The 5,723-nt window shown below is 54.2% G+C and overlaps 1 long non-coding RNA gene across 1 annotated transcript; it reads left to right on the plus strand.

Annotated features, from left to right (window-relative positions):
- The first annotated feature begins 3,514 nt into the window (after positions 1 to 3,514).
- LOC123094489 (uncharacterized) lies at positions 3,515 to 5,127 on the plus strand. Its single transcript, XR_006445851.1, has 2 exons — positions 3,515 to 4,587; positions 4,683 to 5,127. It is a non-coding gene; the product is annotated as an uncharacterized lncRNA (long non-coding RNA).
- The last annotated feature ends 596 nt before the right edge of the window (positions 5,128 to 5,723 follow it).

Raw genomic sequence — 5,723 nt, forward strand, 5'->3', positions numbered from 1 at the left:
TACAATACCGGTATGACCCCGAAACTTCCCGGTGTCCGTTTGACAACTTCCCATATATAAATCTTTACCTCCGGACCCTTCCGGATCACCTCGTGACGTCCAGGATCCCATCCGGGACTCCGAACAACATTCGGTAGTCACATACTAGTCTTCCTAATAACCCTAGCGTCACCGAACCTTAAGTGTGTAGACCCTACGGGTTCGGGAGACATGCAGACATGACCGAGACGCTCTCAGTCAATAACCATCAGCGGGATCTGGATACCCATGATGGCTCCCACATGCTCCTCGATGTTGTCATCGGATGAACCACGATGTCGAGGATTCGATCAAACCCTGTATGCAATTCCCTTTGTCAATCGGTACGTTACTTGCCCGAGACTCGATCGTCGGTATCCCAATACCTTGTTCAGTCTCGTTACCGGCAAGTCACTTTACTCGTACCGTAATGCATGATCCCGTGTCCAACACCTTGGTCACATTGAGCTCAATATGATGATGCATTACCGAGTGGGCCCAGAGATACCTCTCCGTCATACGGAGTGACAAATCCCAGTCTCAATCCGTGTCAACCCAACAACTACTTTCGGAGATACCTGTAATGCACCTTTATAGTCACCCAGTTACGTTGTGACGTTTGATACACCCAAGGCACTCCTACGGTATCCGGGAGTTACACGATCTCATGGTCTAAGGAAGAGATACTTGACATTGGCAAAGCTCTAGCAAAACGAACTACACGATCTTTTATGCTATGCTTAGGATTGGGTCTTGTCCATCACATCATTCTCCTAATGATGTGATCCCGTTATCAACGACATCCAATGTCCATAGTCAGGAAACCATGACTATCTGTTGATCACAACGAGCTGGTCAACTAGAGGCTCACCAGGGACATATTGTGGTCTAAGTATTCACACGTGTATTATGATTTCCGGACAATACAGTTATAGCATGAATAAAAGACAATTATCATGAACAATGAAATATAATAATACTTTTATTATTGCCTCTAGGGCATATTTCCAACAGCAGCCGCTCTAGGCGCGGCCATCGCGGTGAGGTCGTGGTTAGGGAGATCGTGCGCGAGACCGCGGTCAGTGGTAGCGTACCCATCACCTTCCCGATGCTCACGCGCTCGAACTACAACGAGTGGGCGTTGATCATGGAGTGCAACCTCCATGCGGCGAGCCTCTGGGCTCCCATGGAGGACGACCTAGTCGAGAGAAAGGAGGACGGGAAAGCCGTGCCGGCACTCATGCACGCCACGCCGCCGGAGATGCACGGCATGCTCGCGGCGAAGGCAAGCGCCAAGGAGGCGTGGGAAGCCATCCGTACCCAGCGTCTTGGCAGCAACCGCGTGCGCGAGGCGAACGCGCAGAAGCTGCGGGCGGACTTCGAGAACATCGCCTTCAAGGAGGGCGAGCTCGTTGACGACTTCTCCATGCGGATCTCCAGCCTTGCGTCACAGCTCAGCGCACTCGGCGACACCATGGACGACGCGAGAGTCGTGCGGAAATTTCTCCGCGTCGTGCCATCTCGCTTCGCTCAGGTAGCGGTCTCCATCGAGACCTTGCCTGACCTGAGTGAGCTCTCCATCGAGGAGCTCACGGGCCGGTTGCGGGTGGTCGAGGACTGCCTTGACGACTGCCGCGAGAGCTTCGGCGGCGGACAACTCCTATTCTCAAAGAAGTGGGAGGCGAGGAAGCATCAAGGACGTGGTGGCGGTGCCCAGAGCAGCGGAGGCGGCACCGGCAGAGGCGGCGGTCGCACCCAGGGCGGAGCCGGACGAGGTGCCGGCAACGACGACCGGGACAAGTGCCGATATTGCAGCATCAAGGGCCACTGGGCCCGTGAGTGCCGCAAGAGGATGGCAGACGAGGATGCCGCGGCTGCGGCGAACCTCGTCGAGGCTGAAGAGGACGATGGGCCAGCAATGATGATGGCTTGCGTCGAGACCATGCAGGAGGGCCCAGCGCCTTCGGAGACCATGGCCCCGACAAGTATCGAAGCCGTGCAGGAGGGCGCGGCACCTCCGGCGACCACGGTGCCGGAAATCGTTAAGTCCGTGCGGGAGGCATGGAGCTCTTCAACTAATCCCCTCCCCACATCGGTAGCGCTCTCCCCGACAACAACGTTCTCGGGAGACTACGATTGGGAGGAGATGAAGACCCGGGTGTGGGGGAGCCACACCCCGGCAACCACGTTCCCTGCGACGGTGGTCAAGCCCGTGCAAGTTGGCACGACAAAGGCGTACCCGACATCCTCAGGACCCAATAAGCCCGTGTCAGGAGGCACGTCAACGACGTATATGGTGGGCATGTCCCAACCATGATGCTGGTGACCAGTGAGACCGTGCAAGAGGCACGACACTCTCAGGTCGGCCACACCCCGACAACCAGGTTCTCGGGGTTCTGCAAGCCCGTGTGGGCAACACGGCACTCTTCGACGGGCCTCAAAAGCTGGGAGGCCATGAAGAGACGGTCATGGGGTGGCAAGGCCTCGACCGTGACTCTGGCGACCATCGAGGCTGTGCAGGAGGCGCGGTGCTCTATGGTCAGCCACGCAGCAACCTTGACGCACTCGGGGTCCATCGAGTCCGTGCGGGAGGCACGACTCACGATTGTCGGGGGAGACCCGACAAGCAAGTCTGATGGGAAGAGCACCAAGGACTCCGCTACCCTGAGAGGAGCCATTCCGGTCAGTGTGGCGTCCGGCACAATGACCCCGGGAAGGGAGTTCCCGGACAGTGCGGCGTCCGGCACAACGACCCCAGGAAGGGAGTTCCTGGGTAGTGTGATGTCCGACAAGTCATCCCCGGGAAGGGAGTTCCCGGGCAGTGCGGCGTCCGGCACGACGACCCCGGGAAGGGAGTTCCCGGGCAGTGTGACATCTGGAACTACGACCCCAGGAACACTGACGCCCACGAGCGAGGTGGTTCCCGGACAGTTCATGTCCCCGCCAACAGCGTGGTTGGACTTGTTCGATGCCAACAAAAATGATGGCGATCCACACAGGTTCCGAAGCCTAGGGGGACCTTCTCGAGCCTGCGAGACGATCGCAGCACCCAAGATCAAGAAGCACGAGCAGGGCATACGGGCCGCCGAGAAGGCGAACATCCCAACGAAGGCACTTGGTTGCGTCGAGTTCCAGAAGCCACGCGACAAGATCGGGATCATGGAAACAAGCTCCTTCGACAAGGTTGAGGAGGAGATTGTTGGGTCAACCTGGTCTTCGGATGGTCTTCCGCATGCATGTAGCAGCACAGCTTGCATGCAACGGCAGTAGTAGTTATTACTTAGCTATGAAGTGATAGAAGGTAGTAGTAGCTGCATGTCGGCAGTAGTAATTTCCTGAGCAGTAGAGGAGGCGTGGCTTAGTAGCTAAGCTTTACAACGTAAGTCATGATGTCATTTAGGCACTTGACGTCAGCACATGTGTTCTATAGTCGGTTTGTAATCCGCTATAAAAGGAGCACTACTCCATCGATGTAATATCATTCCACTCCGATCAATTCAAGTAGTATCTTTTCTCAAGCGTAGCTCCATCGGTGCATGCTTCACTAGTGTGTGTGTGCGTACTAGCCTAGAGAGCCCGAGCGTACCATCACTTTGCTCTTTCACCAGTCATCTATCAGTATACTCGAGTGCTAGCGAGTAGTTCTGGGCTAACAATGAAGGGGCTCATGTAGCGCGTCATGGCGGTGTAGATGGCTCACAGGTCGACCGTGGGCGGTGGGTGTTGGTAGAGTTTGGTGTGCTTGCGGCGGCGCGACGACTGTTGGTGTGTTTGCACGATGGCTGTTAGAGCATGCCCCGGCGTCTCCGAGAGCGTGAGGAATAGGAAGCGGGTGGTTGCGCCATTATGTAGGGCAGCCTCCTGCTGTAGCGCAAGGAACTAACTCGCCGAACTCCGGCGGGATCGGGGCAGAGAGCAGCTCCGTGTAGATGGCCAGCGTATCGAGGTTCTCGAGTCGCCCGGAGGGGGCCAAAGATACAGGTCTCCGTGAGGCCGAGCATGGTGAGATTGGAGCAATTGCCGATCTCCTACTCGTGGGTTCGGCCACTCCGGTGGAGGATGCCATGCACCCGACAAGCACATTGCGCACGTAGCAGAACGTGGGGCAGGCCAATGGAGGCGTTGTCGCGTGATCCAGAGCATGTACGAGTGCAGCTAGAACTTCAAGGTCGTCATGCCGCCGCGGCCGATCAGCAAGGAAATCCACAGCGGCACCGCAAGCGCGCGCTCCATGCCATGGAGCGGCTTTTTGGCGCAGCCGCCGCTAGCATGGTCCGGATAGTTTCTCCAACGATGGATGGAATCTGGGTGGGCAGGAGGTCGAGGAGGGAGGCGACTCGCGGCGTTCGATCATGAGTACGATTGGACGACACGGGACGGCAACCCGTCGGCAGGCTGAACGGGCGCGAGCTTAGCGGCGTCATGAACATCATCAACAAGCTGTGCCTCTATGGTTCTTCTCCTATCTCGCGCGCGTCGTCCGTCATGCAGGATCTGAATCTCAATGTCGAGGACCTCGGTGCCCGTCCTTCAGTCCTTGCTATCCCGGGGCCTTCCTTCTTGATCATGGTAATCAATTCCTTCTCATTACGCACTAGCAATGTCAATGATACCTTTCTTTGTGGTTATGAATAGCCATATTTCGAATTCCTTTTGTCTCACAGACGCACTGGTCAGACGGAGCAATGCGATGCAGGCCAGCCAGAAGTGCGAGCACTATGTCAACGCCACCGCTGCGCATTCCAGGCCTGCAAGGTCAATCTCCCGCACGAGTGGACGTATTGAGATGCATATTGCTCTCTTCTCTGCGACCAAGCATTGACCGTCTCCCTTGGTTTCCATGGATCACTATATTTAATTGATCATTAGCGCCAGGTAGATCTTAGCTACAAGTAGGAGGTGGTGGCAGTACCATCAGCGTTAGGCCGGTGTTCTTTTGTGTGCGTCGTGAAACGTTATTTTAGATGGTTGGTGATGGATGCAGACGAACAACGGAGAAGAATGAAAAATATTAGAGTGAAAGACTTTGGGGAATGGTTATTTCAGCAATGCATGGTTAATTGATTAAGCTATAGTATTTTAAATGATTTCAAAAGATATTTTGAACAAGCATCCTGGTCACTCTGCAGTTCATGATGAGCAACACTGAATTTGAAGGACCATATGATAAAGGGTGTGACTGACACTCAATTAGATGAAAATAAAATCTGCATGATAAACTATCTTAGTCATGTTGTGATTTTTTATCCTGCCTAATAATGTGTTACTTTAGATGCGAAGGAGCCTTTTCCGTTACTTTAATTCTGCGTAGCTGCGTGCATGTGCATACGTCGTTCATCGCATGAACCATGTACGTGGTCACCTCGGCCACGCACGTCCTTTCTGCACATACTATGCACGTGGTCAAACCAGTGATGCGCGCCCGTGTGTTGACACCAGATTTTGGCACGGTCAATAACTTATTTAAGATGGCTTTAAATGGAGAAGTGATCTACATGAAAGAGTTCCGTATTGTTGATATGGACATCTTTGAAGTTTGGGCCATCGCCGTCCGGTTTCATCTCGAAGGCCGAAACTATGCTCAAAGTACTAAATCTTATATTCAGAGTACAGTTTGGCCGATTAGGCCCCCAAGAAGACCTCAAACAGAAAAATGATCTACATGAATTGTCTTCGTCTCGTCGAAACGGTCGATTTTGATATAA

Source organism: Triticum aestivum, chromosome 4B (genome assembly GCF_018294505.1).
Source record: "Triticum aestivum cultivar Chinese Spring chromosome 4B, IWGSC CS RefSeq v2.1, whole genome shotgun sequence".
Classification (NCBI taxonomy): Eukaryota; Viridiplantae; Streptophyta; class Magnoliopsida; order Poales; family Poaceae; genus Triticum; species Triticum aestivum.